Genomic DNA, 22663 nt, shown 5'->3' with positions numbered 1-22663 from the left:
AAGAATGGAAGGGAACTGACTAGGGAAGTGAAGAAGGGTTATTTGGTAGAGCTGAGAATCAAACTGAGATAAGTAACTATGCATTTTCAGTGGTACCAGTCTGTTCATTTGTGTGAAAAACTGGAATGGTAAATATCATAAACACTTTTTTTTGAGTTCTTTAGTATATGTTTTACAGTTGAAATAAAAAATAACACTGTCTAACGGGGTTTTCAATGTGTATAGATATATAGATAACTATAACACAAAGGGGAGGGCAAAAGGACCTATATGATGGTTATGTTTCTATAGTCTACTTTAATTGTTAAATTGTGATTCTAAGAAGACTGAGTAGTTTTTATTGTAATCCCTAAAGCTACCACTAAAAACGATACAAAGATATATGGCAATAGCACAATAGATAAATTTAAATCAAATACTAAATAATATTCAAATTGTCAAAAATGCAGGAAATGGGAAACAGAAGAAAACAGAGACAAACAGAAAACAATAAAATGGTAGTCCTAAATCCAAACATATCTATATCTATATGCATATAAGTGGTCTAAATACAAGAACTAAAATACAGCAATTGTCAGATTCAATAATAATAATAAAAAGATCCCACAGTATCTGTCTATACAAGAAACCCACTTTAAATATAATGATACAGACAGATTAAAATAAGAGGATGGGAAAAGATATACCATGCAAATACTAATCAAAAGATACTTGGATGATACCTCACCAAATGGATTTCAGAGCAAGGAAAATTAGTAGGGGCATTACATACTGATAAAGGGGTCTATTTGCCAAGAATATTCTACCAATTTAAAACATCTGTGTGCCTAACAACAGTGCTTTGAAATACATGGACCAAAAACTGGTAGAAAGGATAAATGGGAAAATCCACTTGTAGGTGGAGACTTCAAGATTCCTTTCCTATTCACTCAAATCACTATCCTAAGTAATAAAGAAAGAAGAGAGAGACCGGGCATGGTAGCTCACACCTGTCATTCCAGCACTTTGGGAGGCCGAGGTGGGCAGATCACTTGTAGTCAGGAGTTTGAGACCAGCCTGGCCAAAATGGTGAAACCCCGTCTCTACTAAAAATACAAGAATTAGGGGTGTGGTGGTACATGCCTGTAGTCCCGGCTACTTGGGAGGCTGAGGCAGGGGAATTGCTTGAACCCGGGAGGCAGAGGTTGCAGTGAGCCAACATCATGCCACTGTACTCCAGCCTGGGTGACAGAGTGAGACTCTGCCTCAAAAAAAAAAATAAAAAAAAGAAAATCAGCAATTGAATAACACCATCAATCAACTAGATCTAATTGAATTTAAAGAACATATAACCCAACAGAGCCAAATATATATTCTTTTCAAATGCTCATGGAACATACCAAGATCAGGGGTCAGCAAATATTTTGTGTAAAGCGCCAGATGGTAAATATTTTAGGCATTGTGAGCCATGTGGTCTCTGTCACAACTACTCAATTCTGTCATTGTAGTGCAAACTTAGATAATTCATAAATAAATGGGTGTGACTGTGTTCCAATAAAAGTTTATACATGGACACTGAAATTTGAATTTCATGTAATTTTCACATCATGAAATATTCTTCTTTTGATATTTTCAGCCATTTAAAATGTAAATATAATCCTTAGTACATGGGCCATACAAAAATTGTCAGTGGCTGGATTTGGTGTAAAGGCTGTTGTTTGCACTCCCCTGACCAAGATAAACAATATTCTGGTTCATAAAAGAAACCTTAACACATTAAAAAATTGAAATCATACAAAGTCTGTTCTCTGGCAGTAATGGATTTAAACTAGAAAAATATTTGAAAAAAATGTCTAGAAAGTCTGCAAATATTTAGAAGGTAAACAACGTAGTTCTAAATAACTCATGGGTCAAAGACGTCTCATGAGAAATTGACATAGTTTGAATCAAATGAAAATACAACATGACATAATTTGTGGGATACAGAATACAGGGAAATTTATAGCACTAAAAATAGAGAGAAATTTTTATTTTTATTTCTATTTTTATTTTTGAGACAGAGTCTCACTCTGTCTCCCAGGCTGGAGTGCAGTGGCATGATCTCAGCTCACTGCAACCTTTGCCTCCAGGGTTCAAGTGATTCTTGTACCTCAGCCTCCCAAGTAGCTGGGACTACAGGCACATACCACCACAATGCCTGGCTAATTTTTGTATTTTTAGTAGAAATGGGGTTTCACAATGTTGGGTCTCGAAACTCCTGACCTCAGGTGATCTGCCCACCTCGACTTCCCAAAATGTTGAGATTACAGTCATGAGCCACTGTGCCTGGCCTAAAAATAGAGGGAAATTTATAGCATTAAATGCTTATGTCAGAGGCCTTTAAACCAGAGCAACTCCATCTTGAATACAGCTGGGTAAAATGAGGCTGAGACCTACTGGGTTGCATTCCTGGATGGTTAAGGCATTCTAATTTACAGGATAAGATAAGAGGTTGGCACAAGATACAGGTCATAAAGACCTTGCTGATAAAATGGGTTTCAGTAAAGAAGCCAGCAAAATCCTCCAAAACCAAGATGGTGACGAGAGTAACCTCTGGTTGTCCTCACTGCCACACTCCCACCAGCACCATGACAGTTTACAGATGCCATGGCAACATCAGGAAGTTACCCTATATGGTCTAAAAGGAGAGGCACGAATAGTCCACCCCTTGTTTAGCATATAATCAAGAAATAACCATAAAAATGGGCAACCAGCAGCTCTCAGGCTGCTCTGTCTATGGAATAGCCATTCTTTTATTCCTTTACTTTCTTAATAAACTTGCTTTCAATTTGCTCTATGGATTCACCCTGCATTCTTTCTTGCACAAGATCCGAGAACCCTCTGTTGGGGTCTGGATCCAAACGCCTTTTCTGTAACACTTAGATTAGAAAAGAACAACTCCGCTGGGTGCAGTGGCTCATGCCTGTGATCCTTTGGGAGGCCGAGGCGGGTGGATCGTGAGATCAGGAGTTCGAGACCATCCTGACCAACATGGTGAAACCTCATCTCTACTAAAAATACAAAAAGTAACGGCGTGGTGGTGTGCACGTGTAATCCCAGCTACTTGGGAGGCGGAGGCAGAGGAATTGCTTGAACCCGGGAGGCGGAGTTTGCAGTGAGCTGAGATCACACCACTGCACTCCAGCCTGGGCAACAGAACGAGACTCCAGATCAAGACTCCATCTCAAAAAAAAAACAACAACACAAAACAAAAACAAAAAAAACAACTCAACTCAATAATCTAAGCTTCTGTCTTTGGATTTTCCATCTAGACAGTTTCTTCTTTTCATTATGCTATCGTAGATTTTCTAGTTGATTTGCTATTTCTTTTATCTTGTTCATTCTTAAGGTCTGGGTCCCTACCCCAACTTTCCGTTTGCTCTACTACAATATGGGTGAATTTTTCTAGACTTCTCTGTGACCAGTTTGTCTTTTCTGAGCTACAGTTTGGTGGTTGGATAATGCCTTGTACCTGCTTTCTGTACTTGTAAAGTTGGGAATGTGAGGGGAGTAGGGACAGTTATTCAGCTGGGGTTTTGCAAGTTTTTCTAAAGGACATGGGTTTTGTTTCCTCTTTCGGGTTTTATTAAGTGTCCTTGACCAGGGTTCATTCCTCCTAATGAGTGGGTATCCTTTTCCTATGTGGGATGTGCTCAGGGTTGACATGTTTTTCTCCAATGTGTTATGTAACTTTAGTGCCTTTTCTTCCGTTAGGGAAAAACATCCTACCCCATTTTACTTACTCATTTCCACCTTAATACTTACAGTTTATAACAATTCACATTCCTTTGGTGTTTGGTTTTGGTAAATCCCTATTTATTGCTGGGGATAGTTAGCTCTGCCTGTATTTTAAATGATGCGTCTGAGAGTACCTCATTTCCTCACCAGAATCTAGCTTTTTCTTTAGAGTTTGTCTACTCTAAAAATATTTTCAGCTGGGTGTGGCGGCTCACGCCTGTAATCCCAGCACTTTGGGAAGCCAAGGTGGGTGGATCACTTGAGGTCAGGAGTTTGAATCCGGCCTGGCCAACATGGTGAAACCCTGTCTCTACTAAAACTACAAAAGTTAGCTGGGTGTGGTGGTGCATGCTTGTAGTCCCAGCTACTCAGGAGGCTGAGGCAAGAGTATCGCTTGAACCTGAACCTAGGAGGCAGAGGTTGCAGTGAGCCCAGATTGCGCCTCTGCACTCCAGCCTGGGTTACAGAGTGAGACTCTGTCTCAAGAAAATAAATAAATAAATAAAGATAAAAATAAGAAGATAGTTTTAGTTTCTTTTCCATGAACCACTGATTCACTTATTCATTTCTTTAGTCTGCTTTTTCCAAATTGAGACACCAGTGAGAAACCTCATGATTTTTCTTTTTGTTACCAAAATAAATAAATTTAATTATTTATAATGTGCAGCAATAAGATATTTTACATATTTATGGGATACATATGAGTATTTTTACATGTATAGACTATAATGATCAAGCCAGGGTATTTTGGGTATCCATCACCTTGGGTATTTATCATTTCTAAGTGTTGGGAACATTTCACATCTGCTCTTCTAGCTACTTTGAAATATATAATATATTGTTGCTAACTATAGTCACACTACTCTGCTATTAAATATTGGAGCTTATTTCTTCTATCTAACTGTATGTTTGTACCTACTAACCAATCTCTATGCCACCCTCCCACCCACACTCACCCCACTCTCTGGTATCTATCATCCTATTCACTACTTCTGCTGGACCAACATTTTTTGCTCCTACATATGAGTGAGAACACGTGTTATCTATCTTTGTGTGTTTGGTGTTTGGTTTTGCTAAATTCCTATTTATTTTTGGGGATAGTTAGCGCTGCCTGTATTTTAAATGATGTGCCTGAGAGTTTGTGTGTCTGGCTTATTTCCCTTAACATAATGACCTCTAGTTCCATGTATGTTGTTGCAAATGACAGGAATTCATTCTTCGGGCTGACTAGTATTCCACTGGGTATACCACCATTTTCTTTATTCATTTGTTTGTTGATAGACACTTAGGTTGGTTCCATATAATGGTGCTATAATAAATATGCCAGTGCAGGAATCCTTTTGATATACAAATTTCTTTTCCTTGGATAAATATCCATTAGTGGGATTGCCAGATCATAGGGTAGTTCTGTTTTTAGTTTTCTAAAAAATGTCCATGCTGGTTTTCATAGTGGTTTTACTAATTTACATTCCCACCAAGTGTGTATAAGAATTCCCTTTTCTTAGCACCCTCACCAGCATCTATTATTTTTTTGTCTTTTTAATAACAGCCATTCTAACTGGGGTGAGATGATATCTCATTAAAGTTCTCATTTGCATTTCCCTGATAATTAGTGATGTTGAACTTTTATCTTCATAAACTTGTTAGCCATTTGTTTGTCTTCTTTTAACAAATGTCTATTCAGACCCTTTGCCCATTGTTTCAGGGGATTTTTCTGTTGCGTTGTTTGAATTTCTTGTATATTCTGGGTATTAGTTTATTAGGTGAATAATTTGCAAATATTTTCTCCCATTCAACAAGTTGTCTCTTCACTCTGTTGATTGTTTCCTTTGCTGTGCCAGAGCTTTTTGGTTTGATATAGTCCCATTTGTCTATTTTTCTTTTTATTGTCTATGCTTTTGAGGTCTTAGGCATAAAGTCTGCCTACCAATGTCCTTAAATGTTTCCCCTATGTCTTCTTCCAGTAGTTTTATGGCTTGGGGTCTTATATTTAAGTATTTAATTAATCTTGAGTTGATTTTTATATATGTAGAGAAGGGTCTAGTTTCATTCCTCTGTGTATAGATATCCAGTTTTCCCAGCACCATTTATCCAAGATCGTGTCCTTTCCCCAATATATGTTCTTGGCACCTTCATTGAAAATTAGTTGGCTGTAAACACGTGAATTTATTTCTTGGTTCCCTATTCTGTTTTGTTGGTCTGTATGTCTGGTTTTATACCAATACCATGCTGTTTTGGTTACTATAGCCTTTTAATATATTTTGAAGTCAGGCAGTGTGATGCCTCTCACTTTGTTTGCTCAGGATTACTTTGGCTATTCCTGCTCCTTTCTTGTTTCATGTGAATTTTAGGATTTTTTTGAATTCTGTAAAAAAGACATTGGTATTTTGATAGAGATTACATTGAATCTGTAGATTGCTTTGGGCAGTTTAGTCATTTTAATGAGATTAATTTTTCCAGTTCATGAGCATGGAATGTCTTTCCATTTGTTTGTGTGTGTACTCTTCAATTTATTTCATTAATGTTTTGCTGTTTTCCTGGTATACATATTTCACCTCCTTGGTTAGAAGTATTACTAGATTTTTTTTGTAACATTTTAAATGGGATTGCTTTCTTGATTGGTTTCTCAGCTAGTTGATTATTGGTATATGTAAACTACTGAGTTTTTTGTATGCAGATTTTATATACAGTTACTGAATTTATTAATCTAATCCAGGAAGTTTTTGGTGGAATCTTTAGGTTTTTCTAAATATAGGATCATATCAGCAAAGGGGGACAATTTGACTTCCTCTTTTCCAATCTGGATGCCTTTTATTTCTTTCTCTTGCCTGGTTGCTGTGGCTAGGACTTACAGTATGACATTGAATAGAAGTGGTAAAAGTGGGCAGCCTTGTCTTTTTCTAGATCTTAGAGAAAAGGCTTTTAGCTTTTTTCCCATTCAGTATGATGTTAGCAATGTGTTTGTTATATTTGGCCTTTATTATTTTGATGTATGTTTCTTCTATTCCTAGTTTGTTGAGAATTTTTACCATGAAGGGATGCTGAATTTTATCAAATGCTTTTTTTCTGCATCTATTGAGATGATCATATGTTTTTTTTTCTTCATTCTGTTGATGTGATAAGTCACATTTATTGACATTTGCATATCTTGAACCATCCTTGCATCACTGGTATAAATCCCGCTTGGTCATGGTCTATTGCCTTTTTGCTGGGCTGCTGGATTCAGTTTGTTAGAATGTTGTTGAGGATTTTTATATCTACGTTCACCAGGGATATTGGCCTGTCATTTTCTTTTTTTATTGTGTCATTGTCTGGTTTTAGTATCAGGGTAATGTTGACTTCTTAGAATGAGTTAGAGAGAGCTTCCTCTTCGGTGTTCTGGGATAGTTTCAGGAAGACAGGTATTAATACTTCTTTCTACATTAATAGAATTTGACTGTGAGTGTATCCAGTCCTGGGCTTTTCTTTGGAGATTTTTATTACTGATTCGATCTTGCTACTCATTACTGGTCTGCTCAGGTTTTTGATTTGTTCGGTTTTTTTTTTTTTTTTTTTTTTGAGATGGAGTCTCATTCTGTCAATCAGGCTGGAATGCAGTGGTATGATCTTGGCTCACTATGACCTCTGTCTCCCAGGTTCAAGCAATTCTCCTGCCTCGGCTTCCTGAGTTGCTGGGATTACAGGCATACACCAACATGCATGCTAATTTTTGTATTTTTAGTAGAGATGAGGTTTCACCATATTGGTCAGGCTGGTCTCGAACCCCTGGCCTCAACTGATCTGCCCCTGTTGGCCTCCCAAAGTGCTGGGATTACAGGCATGAGCCACCATACCCAGCCTACTCAGGTTTTCTGTTTCTTCTTGATTCAGTCTTGATAGCATGTATATTCCAGGAATCTATTCATTTCCTATGGGTTTTTCAGTTTGTTAGTGTAGAGTTGTATATAATAGTCTGTGATCTTTTGTATTTCTGTTGTATCAGTTGTACTTTTTCATTTTTCTGATTTTGTTTATTTGAGTCTTCTCTCTTTTTTTTTCCTTGGTTAGTCTAACTAGCAGTTTAGCAATTTTGTTCATCTTTTTGAAGAACCAACTTTTCATTTTGTTGCTCCTTTGTATTGTTTTCTTAGTCTCTATTTTGTTCAGTTCTGCTTTGATCTTTATTCTTGCTTTCTACCAATTTGGGGATTGGTTTGTTCTTGGTTTTCTAGTTCCTTGAATTGTATTGTTGGGTTGCTTTTTTGAAATGTTTCTACCTTTTTGATGTAGGTATTGTAATAAAATTCCCTCTTTGCTGTAACCCAGTGCTTGTTCAGGAGCATGTTGTTTAATTTTCCACATATTTGCATAGTTTCCAAAGTTTCTCTTTGTATTGATTTCTACTTTTATTTTATTGTGGTCTGAGAAGGCCCTTGATATCATTTAGATTTTTAAAAAATGTTGACGTCTTTTGTGGCCTAATATATCTTAGAGACTATTCCATGTGCTGATAAGAAGAATGTATATTCAGCAGTTGTCTGATAAAATGTTCTGTGAATGTCTTTAGGACCATTTGGTCTAAAGTCCAATTTAAATTGAATGCTTCTTTGTTGATTTTCTGTGTACATGATCTGACTAATGCTGAGAATAAGGTGTTGAAGTTCCTTACTATTATTAGATTGGAATCTGTCTCTTTAGATCTAGTAATATTGCTCTACGAATCTGTGCTGCAGTATTGGATACACATATGTCTAGAATTATTATATCCTCTTGTGGGACTGATACCTTTATCATCATATAATGACATTCTATGTCTTTTAAAAATGTTTTTGACTCGAAGTCTGTTTTCTCTGATATAAGTATAGCTACTTCTGTTTACTTCTGGTTTCTGTGTATGTGGAATATTTGTTTCCATTCCTTTGCTTTGAGTCTATATTTGTCTTTACAGGGGAAGTGCATTTCCTGTAGGCAGCATATAATTAGTTCCTGTTTCTTTATCTGTTCAGCCAGTCTCTATCTTTTAAGTGGAGAATTTAATCTATTTACATTCAAGGTTATTATTGACATGTGAGGTTTTTTATTTGTTCTTGTTAATTGTTTTCTTGTGGTTTTCTTTATTCTTTGTTTTTTTTCTTTTTTTTAAATTTTTCTTCTTCTGTTATTGCTTGTTATTGTGGTTTGGTAGTTTTCTGTACTGATACCTTTTGAGTTCTTTCTTTTCTTTATTTGTATTCGGTTTACAAGTGAGTTTTATAGTTTCATGTGTTTTCTTGATGGTAAATGTCAACCTTTCTTTTCCAGGTTTAGGACTTCCTTGAGCATTTCTTATAGATCTGGTCCAGTGGTGATGAATTCCCTTAGTGTTTGCTTGTCTGGGAAAGACCTTATTTCTTCATTTATGAATGCTTATTTTGGTGGATATAGTATCCTTGCTTGGCAGTTTCTTTCTTTCAGCTCATTGACTATGTCATTCCATTCTCCTCTGGGGTGTAAGGTTTTAACTGAGAAATCCACTGTTAGTCTGATGGGGTTTCCTTTATAGGTATATAGACACTTGCCTCTTTCTGTTTTTAGAATCCTGTCTTTGTCTTTGACTTTAGACATTATGATTATAATGTGCTTTGGAGTAAGTCTTTTTGCATTTTATCTGTTGGGGTAATCTCTGAACTTCCTGGATCTGCATGTCAGTCTCCTGCCAGACTTGGGAAGTTTTTATCAATTATTTTGTCAAATAGGTTTTCTAGGCCTTTCATTTTCTCTTTGCCCTTGGGGGCACCAGTAATTCAAATATTTGGTTGCCTTATGTTGTCCCAGATGTCACAAAGGCTTTGCTTATTCCTTTAAATCCTTTTTTTCTTTATTTTTCTCTCATTGGACTATTTCAAAAGACTCGTCTTCAAGTTCTGAGATTCTTTCTTCTGCTTGAACTAGTCTGTTGTTGAAGCTTTTGAATGTATTTTGTATTTCAATTAATTCTCCATTCCAGAATTTGTTTGATCCTTTTAAAAAATATCTGGTAGATTTCTCATTCATATCCTGAATTGTTTTTCTAATTTCTTTGTATTGTTTTTCAGAATTCTCAATGTATCTCATCAAGCCTCTCTAAATGAGCATTTTGAATTCTTTGTCTAAGGTTTTATGAATTTCTTTTCAATTGGTATCTGTTGCTAGACAATTATTGTGTTTCTTTGGGGTGTCATATTTCCTTGCTTTTTTGTGATTCTTATGTCCTTTTATTGATATCTGTACATCTGGTGTAACTGTTGCTTCTTCCACATTTTTGAATTTGCCTTTGTAGTGGAGGACTTTTTCCTGAAGATGTATCTATGATGTTGGTTGGGTAGGGCACTTTGGTGTTGATTCAGGTACATGCAGTAGTGTAGTTCCTATATGGTTTCTTTGGCTATAAACAGTGTTAGTGGTACCTGTGACTTCCTTGTAGCTTAGGTGCAATTATTAGTGGAGGCTGTGCTGAAGTTTTCCTGGGGACTGGGATGCCAGGTAGGCCAGTCTTTGGGCCCCAGTAGTGGCAGTGGTAGGCTGAAGTGATTATCCTTGAGCCCTGGAGTGGTGTATGCTGATTCTAGTATTAGCGAGTCCAGATGGCTGGTTCTTGAGCCTCCAGGTGATTTGCTTGGATGCTGGCACTAGCAGCGGTAGGCCAGGCATGTGGGGATGTTCTTGGGCTCCTGGGCAGCAGGTGTGATTTGGGTGATGGTAGTGACAGTGGTGGTCTAACCATTGGAACCCAAGTGGTTCAAGCCGATGTTGATGGTGGCCCCAATGGGTTGGGAAGACCAATCCTCTGATCCACAGGTGGCATAGGTGTTTGGGTACCAGCTGTGGTGGTATTGACAGGTTGGGTCAGCCTGATCTCAGACCTCAGGAGGAGTGCTCAGATGTCAACAGCGATGGGCTGGGTTGGGCAATTTTCAGGCACCTGGACAGAGTGCTCAAGTATTAGGGGGACACACTGGTCCAGCAGACTTGTTATCAGGCCCCTGATAGTGTGTTTAGGCACTAGCTATGATAATAGGGGTGGGGTTGTCTCTAGGCCACTGGAAAAATGCTCAGGTAGGGATAGTGGCAGCTGTGCTGCAGAGGCTTGCCACTGGGGAAAGTGGGGCCACTCTCAGTGGGAGCAACAAAGGCAGACAGTTCTGGGGTGTATGATTTTCTTGCACTTCAGTCCTGCAACAGCTTGCAGCAGCAGAAGTCATCGGATTTGTCTTTGGGGCACATGAAAGTGCTCAGCCTCCCCCGCCCTCCTTGGCCTGAGAGTAGCAGCAGTAGCATCGGCTCTAGGGCAGGACACAGTCCTTTGGGGACTAGGGTCTCAGAATGGTACCTTGTGGTAGCTACTCGAGGCTTAGGGGCCTGTGGGTCACAGTGTCAGCTCCCTCTGTGCAGCAATGCCTCTGCACAATGTTTAGGCAGCTCCCTATGTGAGTCTCAAGGCCCATGAGTGTCAAGAGGAGCTCCTCTAGCTAGGATTGTAAGAGTTTGTGGCAGGAGTGTGGACCCTTGGGGTCTCTTACTTACCTTTTCTCTATGTCACAGAGCGTCTCCTGGTTTCCAGTGCATCTTGGCCAAGGAGGCTGCCTCATTTCTGTCTCTTTCCTTGCTTTTGGTGCTTCCTAGAACTTCTCTGTGGAATTCTGGTGTTTTCTCCTAGAGGATCTTACTAATTGTAAATATCTATTTGATATTTTGGTTCCTTTCCATGGATGAGGTGCATACTAGTAGGATCTAGTCAGTCATCTTGAATCAACTCGCCTCATGATTTTTCTGAAGCTGTTTCTTTTCTTAGAACCTCTTCTTTGGGGTAGAGATTATAGCCATCCCACACATTTCCTTAGTTATTATTTTTTGAAGATTCATAGTATATCATTGTTTATCCTTTACTGTTTGGTTTCTTTGCCATTTAAAATATTCTTAAATTGCTTTTGTTAGGCTTTGGCAAAGAGAATCTGTGATGTGGTTTTACTCTGCCTTCCACCCAGCTCTCAGAAGACCTATTATGTTTGTACTTAGAAAAATTAATAAAGATATTTCTACTTTAGAAGGTAGAATATAAACCATTTTCAAAAAATAAAATGAGATGTATTTGAAAAATTGTTCAAAACATAAGAAGTGCAATGAAAATAACGTCAAATTTACAAAGAAAAATAAAACCAATATATCGAGGATTCAGTTTAAAAAATACTACATACAAACATGTTTCCTGAGAATTTATAAAACTTTGTAGAAAACAATGTGGTAATGTATTTCACAATTCTTAAAATATTTATATTCTTTCACACAACATTCCAGTTTGTCCTAAGGAAATAACCAGAAATGTTGTTGTATATTATGTATATATACACAACAAAAAGACATTAGTTTTACTATAAACCTTAAACTGAAAAGTGATTAAAATGTTGATCAACAGATAAATGTTTAAGTGTAATTAGAAAATGCTCATTACAAAAAACAGGATAGTAAACTATGCATGTTATGTGACCCTAGGTTTATAAGAAAAATATATTTATAATAAAGGACAATGAAAGGAAGCACACATTTTAAATTTTATTTTTTAATAACATGTATTTTTTCAAATGTTCCATCATGAATATATATTCTTAAATTTAGAGGAAAAATAAAAATAATAAGATTAAGAGATACCTGTTCTCTGATGGTTCTAGAGCTGGGAAGGGGTGCAGTTTAAGAAAGGTTGGTTAATGGGTATAAAACAGATGGAAGGAAGAAGTGCTAGGGTTGTATAGCACAGTAGCATGACTATAGTTAACAATAATCCCATTGGGACTTGTGTTTAAGAGCAGGGTCTCTGAAGACATCCTTGTTGAAGACAGTTTTGTCCAAGGGAACATCACAGAGTACTTTGTGGGCATGAAGTAATTGTAGTTATAAATTTGCACAACAGACTTGATCTTTGACCTCTTGGTGATCTTCTTGCCTGTGGCACCTGTCACTTTGTAGGGACAGTGGTCAATTCCAGCCACCAGAGCATGGTTGTAGGGGTGATCTGAAGTGCCTTCATCATTGTTCTAAATGCTGATGTGATGGCTTTGAGTCCAGAGTAGCATCAGGCCAGGACCAGCACCACTCTCCCAGGTTTCACAAACTTGCCCATTTCGACAACAACCAAGTAGGCCTACATCAGAAACGAAGAAAGGGCACTTCTGCTAACTGTATATTTCAAAAAGGAAGATTGGAGATGTTCCCAAAACAAATTATAAATGTTTGAGGTAATAGATATCCTAATTACCCTGATTTGATCATTGCACATTGTATGCATGTATAAAACTATCACATGTACTCCATAAATTTGTATAATTATTTATCAGTAAACAAATTAAAGATATCTATTGCGTATGAAAGAAATAGAAAGAAATGAATGCAAACTTAAGAAGTATTCATAAGAGGAAAAAAAAGAGTTTAAAGTGATAAGATAGCAAAAATGGTAAGACAATAATGTATTGTTAAGATTAATCAATTGTAAGATTAATCAATATAAGCCAATTAAAACCAGAAGGTAAAAGATTGAATAATAAAGTGATACAGTGTTTAAATAATATAATAAAATAATCTAATATTAATGAATTTTAAAAATAAAAGCATACTAAAGTGGGAGAAGTAGATAAGGTAGATACCCAAATTAAATCTTCACATTAACATCCTGTAAGAATGAGAATAAAAAGAGTTTTCTGAGCTGAGGAAGTTTCATAACTTTAGTGACTGAAGATTGCTGAGAGATAGAAGACAATATCTGTTTAATGGTGCCATTTTCCCCTGGTTTCTCACACTTGAAAAAGTAGCAGCTCTTAGATATTTTAAAAGGAATTTAAGGGGTTTTTGGGTTGTTTGTTTCTTCGTTGTCATGTTTTTGGAAGTTCTTAGTTACGGTCTTATCATCATGACCATCTCAGAATGATAGCCTCAGACCTAGAGTCTACATGACTTCTGGCTCTCCTACATATAATTAAATGTTCATGTTCTAATTCCAAATCCCCAGGAGAGAGTATCTAATTGCTTCAGTCATTTATGTTCTGGGGATGGGGTTGGGAGTGAAGGAACAGGGTCAAATAGTACAAAGGATCTGTTCCTTCCAGGGTTATAAGCAGGACAGATTTTCAAAGAAGAAATTATTGGCATCTCTGATACATGTAGTGAATAATTTTAATTTTTATATGTAATGTAAATAATCACAGACAAAACAAAGGATTTTTTTTTAAGTCTCAGTGTCTTCCACTGTACTTGTGAATTATGTGAACACAATAATGGTAGCTTCATAGAGTGGTCACAAAATGGGAACATATTGATGTCTAGATAGAATTGTCTTAAGTAAATCTCTGGATTGAAGATTTCAGCATGTTCTCACTTATTTGTGGGATCTAAAAATCATGTCAGTTGAACTCATGAACACTGAGAGTAGTAGGATGGTTACCAGATGCTGGGAAGGGTAGTAGGAGGTTAGGGAGGAAGTGGGGATGGTTAATAGGTACCAAAAAAAAAAAAAAAAAATAGAATTAATAAGACCTACTATTTGATAGCACAGTCGGGTGACTATAGTCAATAATAACTTAAATGTATTTTTTAAATAACCTAAAGAATGTAATTTGATTATTTGTAACTCGAAGGATAAATGCTTGAGGGGATACATACCCCATTATACAAATGTGCTTATTTCACATTGCATGCCTGTGTCGAAACATCTCATGTACCCTGTAATATATACAACTACTCTGTACCCTCAAAAGTTTTAAAAAGTTAAAAAAAAATTATAAAATGTTATCAAATGATGATTTTAATTCTACCCCATAAAATTAAATAAGTATTGTATTTCACTTTTTAAAATCAGTCCATTCATCCTATGTAGACATTTAAACTAAATATTTTAGGAAAATTTCTTTTGTTCTATGTACATATTTAGCATTACTTCCTGTGTAATTTTAAAATCTGAAATTCTTCTAGCATACAGAGTAAGTGGATTATGATATACTAAAGGATTAAGCTTCACTGTCTTGTGTCAGATTAATCTCTCATATGTAGATTGTCACTTGACCTGATAGAAATATGACTGTAATTCACCAAAAAAATTTCATGGATAAGTAACCATTTCATTATTTTATGTAGAATGAAGAATGCATGCTTCTTGACTGATTGTATAATTCTCCAAATTAAATTTAAATAAACCTCATAATCATGCGTTTTTCTCAGAGTTTCATAAGGATTCATGGAAAAGATATCTGTGATAGCTTATGTGGTGAAATAGAACAATTAAATATAATATTCTGTGATTCTTCCCACTTTATTAGAGTTAAAGTGTGTTAAAGTTACTCAATGAGGATAATTTTGTATTTTTATATAAAAGTTTTTGCGTTATTTTAAACTTAAATTTTCTCATCAAACAAATACAGATAAACTTTTGCATTTAAACAAAATAGTTAATACTCTGAGAACATTACTCCATTTGCTTATATGGTTTTCAATGAAATAGGTAAAATTATATGCATATAAATGAATGTTAAAAGGGAGTGTGAAAAATAAAGATAGCAGTGAGGATTATAGTTTGAAATTAATGTATATTTAATAGTTAAAGGAAATTTAAATAAAGTAAAGCACTGTGTTTTTGTCCTAACAGGAGGTTGTATGAAAGAGTTTAAATGTGTCATATTTAGGTAAATAGTTCAGCTGTAGAGCAGAAGTATTAACATAAAAAATTAATTAAAAAGTTGAAAATAAATAGGTGGGCACAGTGGCTCAAGCCTGTAATCCCTAAACAAAGCAAGACTCGGTCTCAAAAAAAAAAAAAAAAAAGTTAAAAGTATTAATAAACTTTTACATAACACATGAACAGTATTATGTAATTTAAGTTAGAATAATTGTGAGAGGATAAAGGAATACTGTTTTTTTCAAAAAGTTGAGAATAAAAGTAGAATACTGAACTAGATTGTTAAAATCTGATTTTTAAAATGAATTGTATTTTAAACTTCATGACTTTTTTTTTTTATAAGACCTAATTTTTTTGTTTTAGACAGTCTTGCTCTGTCACCCAGGCTGGAGTGCAGTGGCATGATCTTGGCTCACTGCAACCTCCGCCTCCTGGGTTCAAGCAATCCTCCTGCCTCAGCCTCCCGAGTGGTAAACTTCATGACTTATTTTTTATAAGACCTAACTTTTTTTTTAGACAGAGTCTCGCTCTGTCGCCCAGGCTGGAGTGCAGTGGCATGATCTCGGCTCACTGCAACCTTTGCCTCTTAGGTTCAAGTGATCCTCCTGCCTCAGCCTCCTGAGTAACTGGGACTATAGGCGCATGCCACCACACCCAGCTATTTTTTGTATTTTTAGTAGAGATGGGGTTTCACCATATTGACCAGGCTGGTCTTGAACTCCTGACCTTGTGATCCACCCACCTCGGCCTCCCAAAGTGCTGGGATTACAGGCATGAGCCACCGCGCCTAGCAAGACCTAATTTTTTTAGAGCAGTTTTAAGTTTACAACAAAGTTGAGAGGAAGGTACAGAGATTTCCCATATATGTACTGTCCCCACACATACAATAGCTTCCCCTCTATCAACATCCCCCACCAGAATGGTGTATTTGTTACAGATGATGACTCTCCATTGATACATCATCACCCAAAGTCCATAGCTTATATTAGGGTTTACTCTTGATGTTGTACATTCTCTGGATCTTGACAAATGTGTGATGAGCTGTATCTACTCTATAGTATATAAAATAGTTTCACTGCCCTAAGAATCCTCTGTGCTCCACCTATTCATCCCTCCTTTTCCTGTAACCCCTGGAACCCACTGATCTTTTTACTGTCTTCATAGTTTTCCAGAATCCCCTTTTTCCAGAATGTCATACTGATGGAATCATACATTATGTAGCCATTTCAAATTGACTTCTTTCACTTGGTATTATGCATTTAAGGTTTCTTCATGTTTTTTCATGGCTTGATAGCTAATTTATTTTAGTGTTGAATAATATTCCATTATTTGGATGTACTACAGTTTATCCATTCACCTACTGAAGGGCATCTTGATTGCTTCCAAATTTTGTTACTTATGAATAAAACTTTGATAAACATCCATGTGCGGATTTTTGTGTGGACATAAATTTTCCACTCTTTTGGATAAATACCAAGGACCTCAATTGCTGAATGATATATATGGTAAGAGTATGTCTTGTTTTGTTGAGAAACCACCAAACTTTCGTCCAAACTGCCTGTACCATTTTGTGTTCCCATGTGCAATAAATGATAGTTCTTGTTCCACCTCCTTGTCAGCATTTGGTGCTATCAGTGTTCAGGATTTTGGCCATTCTAATAAGTGTACAGTGGTTATCTTCTTGTTTTAATTTGCATTTCCCTCTTGACATATGACGTGGAGCATCTTTTCATATGCTTTCTTTTTTTTGGGCATCTATATGTCTTCTTTGGTGAGGTGTCTGTTAAGGTTTTTGGTCCATTTTTTTTTTTTTTTGAGACGGAGTCTCGTTCTGTCGAGGCTGGAGTACAGTGATGCGATCTCAGCTCACTGCCAGCTCTGCCTCCCAGGTTCACGCCATTCTCCTGCCTCAGCCTTCTGAGTAGCTGGGACTACAGGTGCCTGCCACCATGCCCGGCTAATTTTTTGTATTTTTAGTAGAGATGGGGTTTCACCGTGTTAGCCAGGATGGTGGTCCATTTTTTAATTGGGTTGTTTTCTTATTTTTGAGTTTTGTGAATTCTTTGTATATTTTGGATAACAGTCCTTTATGAGATAGGTCTATTGCAAATATTTTCTCCTAGTCTGTGACCATGTTTTCATTCTCTTGGCAGTGTCTTTTGTAGAGCAGAAATGTTTAATTTTAATGAAATCCAGTTTATTGACTCTTCTTTTATAAGTCAGGTCTTCAGTGTCACATCCAAAAAGTCAACACCAAATCTAAAGTCATCTAGGTTTTCTCCTGTTATCTTCTAGGAGCTTTATAGTTTTGTGTTCTACATTGAAGCTTATGATACATTTTGAGTTAATTCTTTGTAAAGGTCTTCCTCTAAATCCATCTTTTTTTTTTTTTTTGGTAAGAGAAATCTCGCTCTTGTCCCTCAGGTTTGAGTGAAATGGCTTGATCTCGTCTCACTGCAACCTCCGCCTCCCAGGTTCAAGCAGTTCTCCTGCTTCTGCCTCCCAAGTAGCTGGGATTAAGGTGTCTGCCACCACGCCCAGCTAATTTTTGTTTTTTTTTTTTAGTAGAGATGGGGTTTCATCATGTTGGCCAGGCTGGTCTCGAACTTCTGACCTCAGGTGATCCTCCCACCTCGGGCTCCCAAAGTGCTGGGATTACAGACGTGAGCCACCACGCTCGGCCTAGATTCATCTTTTGCATGTGGGTGTCCATTGTTCCAACATAATTTATTGAAAAGGCTATATATATATATATATATATATATATATTTTTTTTTTTTTTTTTTTTTACAGTGTATTGCCTTTGCTCCTTTGTCAAAGATTAGGTGACCATATTTAGTGGCTCTGTTTCTGTGCTCTCTTTTGTATTCCATTGACCTATTTGTCCTTCACCAGTACCACACTGTCTTGATTATTGTAGTGTTACAGTAAGTCTTTAAGTTGAGTAGTGTCAGTCCTCTAACTTTATGCCCCTTCAATATTGTGTTGGCTATTCTGAGTCTTTTGCCTCTCCATATAAACATTAGAATCGGTTTGTTCATATTTATGAAATAACATGCTGGGATTTTGATTGGGATGGCATTGAATTTATAGATCAAGTTGGAAAAACTGATGTCTTGATAATATTAAGTCTTCCTATCTATGAATATGAAATATCTTCCAATTTACTTATAGTTTTTCTCATACAGATATTATAAATATTTTGTTAGATTTATACCTTTCAATTGTTTGGTGCTTATGTAAATGATAATGTGTTTTTTATTTCAAATTCCACTTGTTCATTGCTGGTATATAGGAAAGCAATAGACCTTTGTATATTAGCTTTGTATCCTGCAGCCTTGCTATAATTGCTTATTCCAGTTTTCTTGTGAATTCTTTTGGATTTTCTTCCATGATTAAAAAAAAAAAAAAGCAAATTGGTAGTTATGTAACTAGGGTTATAGTTGTAGATTATTAAAACAGAAATATTCTTAGCAAAATCTTGCTACTTCTGAAAGGCAGCTTTTTTTGGAGTTATTTTAGGAGAAAGCGGATCTCAGTGAATTTCAGAGTCTTCAAAGTCATATTAAGGAAAAACTATATGTTACATATATATTTCTAAAAATTGTGATAAATACACATAACATATAATTTGCCATCTTACCCATTTTAAGTGTACAGCTTAGTGGGCTATGTATATTCACACTGCTGTGCAACCAACCTCCAGAACTTTTTTTATCTTGCAAAACTGGAACTCTCTACCCATTAAATAACAACTCACAATTTTCCTCTCCCCTTATCCCCTGGCAACTACCATTCTACTTTTTGTTTTTATGAATTTGACTACTTTGGATACCTCATATAGGTGGAATCATACAATATTTGTCTTTTTGTGACTAACTTATTTCCCTTAGCATAATATATTCAAGGTTCATGGATGTTGTAGCATGTGTCACAATTTACTGCCTTTTTAAGGCTCAATGTTCTAGTGTGTGTGTGTGTGTGTGTGCGCGTGCCTACAGATATACACCACATTTTGTTTATGTATCTGTCAGTGGACATTTGGGTTCTTTTTGCCTTTTGGCCATTGTGAATAACAATACGTTATTAACATGGGTGTACAAATATCTGAGTCACTACTTTCAATTCTTTTGGGTATATACTGGAAGTGGAATTGTTGGATCATATGATCATTGTATTTTCCATTTTTTGAGGAATCAACTGTTTTCTGTAGTGGCCGTGCAATTTTAACTTTCTACCAACAGTGTATAAATGTTCCACATCCCTGCTAACACTTGTTATTTTCTTTCTTCCTTTTATAATGTAATAGCTATCTTAAGGTATGTAAAGTAGTATGTGATTGTGGTTTTGATTTTCATTTCCACTAGCGACTACATTAGCAGTATTGAGCATTATTTCATGTGCTCATTGGCCATTTGTATATCTTCTTTGGAGAAATGTCTGTTCAAGTTCTTTGCCCATTTAAAAATATTTTGCTATTTTTTGTATGAGTTGTAGGAGTTCTTTATATGGTCTAGATATTAAGCCCTTATCAGATATGATTTGCAAATATTTTCTTCCATTTCATAGACTGCTTTTTCAATCTGCTGATAGTGTCCTTTGATGCACAGAAGTTTTTGATTTGGAGTCCAGTTTATCCATTTTTACTTTTGTTGCTGGGCTTTGTGTAATATCCAAGATATCATCGCCAAATCAAACGTAATGAAGCTTTCCTTCTGTTTTCTTCTAAGAGTTTTATATTTTTAGGTCTTATGTGTTTTGGTCTTTGATCAATTTTGAGTTATTTTTGTATATGGCATAAGGTAAGTGTCCAACTTCATTCTTTTGCGGATATCCAGTTTTCCCAGCAGCAGCATTTGTTGAAAAGACTGTCCTTTCCCTCCCCATTTAATGGTCTTGGCACCCTTATCAAAAATAATTTGACCATATACTCTAAGGTTTATTTCTCGGCTCTGTATTTGTTCCATTGGTCTATATGTCTGTGTGTATATATATATTTTTAAATAATATAGTTAATTAGTAATTTTTTTTTTTTTTTGATACAGAGTCTCCCTCTGTCACCCAGCCTAGAGTGCAGTGGCACAATCTTGGCTCACTGCAACCTCCACCTCCCGGGTTCAAGCGATTCTTCTGCCTCAGCCTGCCTGAGTAGCTGGGACTACAGGCATGCACCACATGCCCAACTAATTTTTGTATTTTTAGTAGAGATGGGGTTTCGCCATGTTGGCCAGGCTGGTCTCGAACTCCTGACCTCAGGTGATCTGCCCACCTCAGCCTCCCAAAGTGCTGGAATTACAAGCATGAGCCACCGAGCCTGGCCAGTTAGTATGTTTTAAAATAAAGTCTTGGTTGTAAATTTGACAGTCTTTACTAATGTAGAGATAGTGAAACTTTACCTCCGTTCTCTTAGGGTCCTGACTGGGCCCAACAGCTAAACTGATATAAGTTAAATTAACAGGAGAAAAGCACGCACATTTATTCAATACAAGTTTTATGTGGCATGGGAGCCATCATAAAGGAATGAAGAACTGAAGAAGCTGTTAGAGTCAATTACTTAAATTCTGAATTGGACAAAGAATAGTAAGTTGGGAAAATGTGATAAGGCAAAGGGGATTAGGCTAGGATAGTTAATTGTGTACGTAAGTAGCCAGGAAGATAAGGGTTGGTATAACTAGGTTTGTTTGTACAGAATTCCTTTGGCCTCAGCTTTTTGTCCTCGATGATAAGAATGTTGCATCTTTTATATAGGAATTTCATTTCTTACCTTAGGAACCAGCATGAATGTCATAGTGATCTTTTTTTCACCTGCTGTTTTTGAAGTGCTATATTAACTTAAATAGTTAATATGCCAAAATGGTGTAAGTTTTTTCGTTAGTGAGTCCTGAGATTTTCTTTTACTTTTCACAGTATCCGTAGAAAAATCTTGCTCCTACCCCATCTTCATCAGTCCCATTTCCCCTGTATCCTATAGGTAACCACATCATAAGGAAATACACATATATAAATCCTATTGTTTCTCCTTTTTTAATCTATCTTACAGTTAGTTTCTACTGTCCTAATTATAGCACAATTTTACTTTTTAGGTTCTATGATTTGAAGAGTGGTATGGCTATATATTATAGCTTCTAAGTTGTTACCATATTTTGGAGCAAAATGTATTGTTATTTTTACTATTAATTTACATTTAACATGAATCATGATCCTAAAAGCATCAAAATGTCTTCATAACATCCTACAAAGAAGAGAGAACAGCACTGCTGTTCTACACTGTGGGTCTTGCCCAGTCTATAGTTACAAGAAATAGTTCTTTAGTTGTTGTGATGCCCTGGGTAGACTTCATTCTTAAGTAATGTACTTTGTCTATAGTAACTCCCTGCAAATATGTATATGTGCACAGAATATCCTGAAGATACATGGTGAGGTTTCGTTGCCTTTGTTGTCTGAAGCCTTTTTTTTTTTTTTGGGAGACAGAGTCTCACTCTGTCGCCCAGGCTGGAGACCAGTGGCACGATCTTGGCTCACTGCAACCTCTGCCTTCTGAATTCAAGTGGTTCTCCTGCCCCAGCCTCCCAAGTAGCTGGGACTACAGGCACGTGCCACCACACCCAGCTAATTTTTTTTGTATTTTTAGTGGAGATGGGGTTTCACCATGTTAGCCAGGATGGTCTCGATCTCCTGACCTCGTGATCTGTCCACCTTGGCCTCCCAAAGTGCTGGGATTACAGGCATGAGCCACCGCGCCTCGGTCTCCTCTCTGAAGTATTTATGGTTGTTGTTTCTATTATTGTTCCCAGCCAGAACTGGAACTGACCTGATGTCATGATCTATGAATATAATTTTTAATTAAGGAAAAAGTACTAGGAAATCTCATGTCATTGTAGACCTGCTTCGCTGAATACCATTTAGCAGTCTATACTCCAGCCACCAGGCATATTGGCTGTGCAATGATGCCTCCACGATAACAGTGAGGAGTAAAAGTTGGGCTTAGATACTCTGGCTCTTGCTTAGGTCAAGGGGTATGCTGTGTTCTTGTAACAAATCCCACATATACATACATATGCATATTGTTCCACAAACATCCCCAAGCAGAAACCAGGGTTAGGTGCAGAATAACCTCAAAAAAATTTTGGTTGCTAGGCTGTAGATGAGTCTTTCTGAGGCTGGTATTTTGACACTACGGGCTCCATTGTTTCTCAACTGCTGTGTTGTGCTGCATCAATTGTTTCACTATATTATCACTAAAAGCTTGGTCTC

This window comes from Macaca fascicularis, chromosome 13 (genome assembly GCF_037993035.2).
Source record: "Macaca fascicularis isolate 582-1 chromosome 13, T2T-MFA8v1.1".
NCBI lineage: Eukaryota > Metazoa > Chordata > Mammalia > Primates > Cercopithecidae > Macaca > Macaca fascicularis.
Note: the sequence above shows the minus strand (reverse complement) of the source record.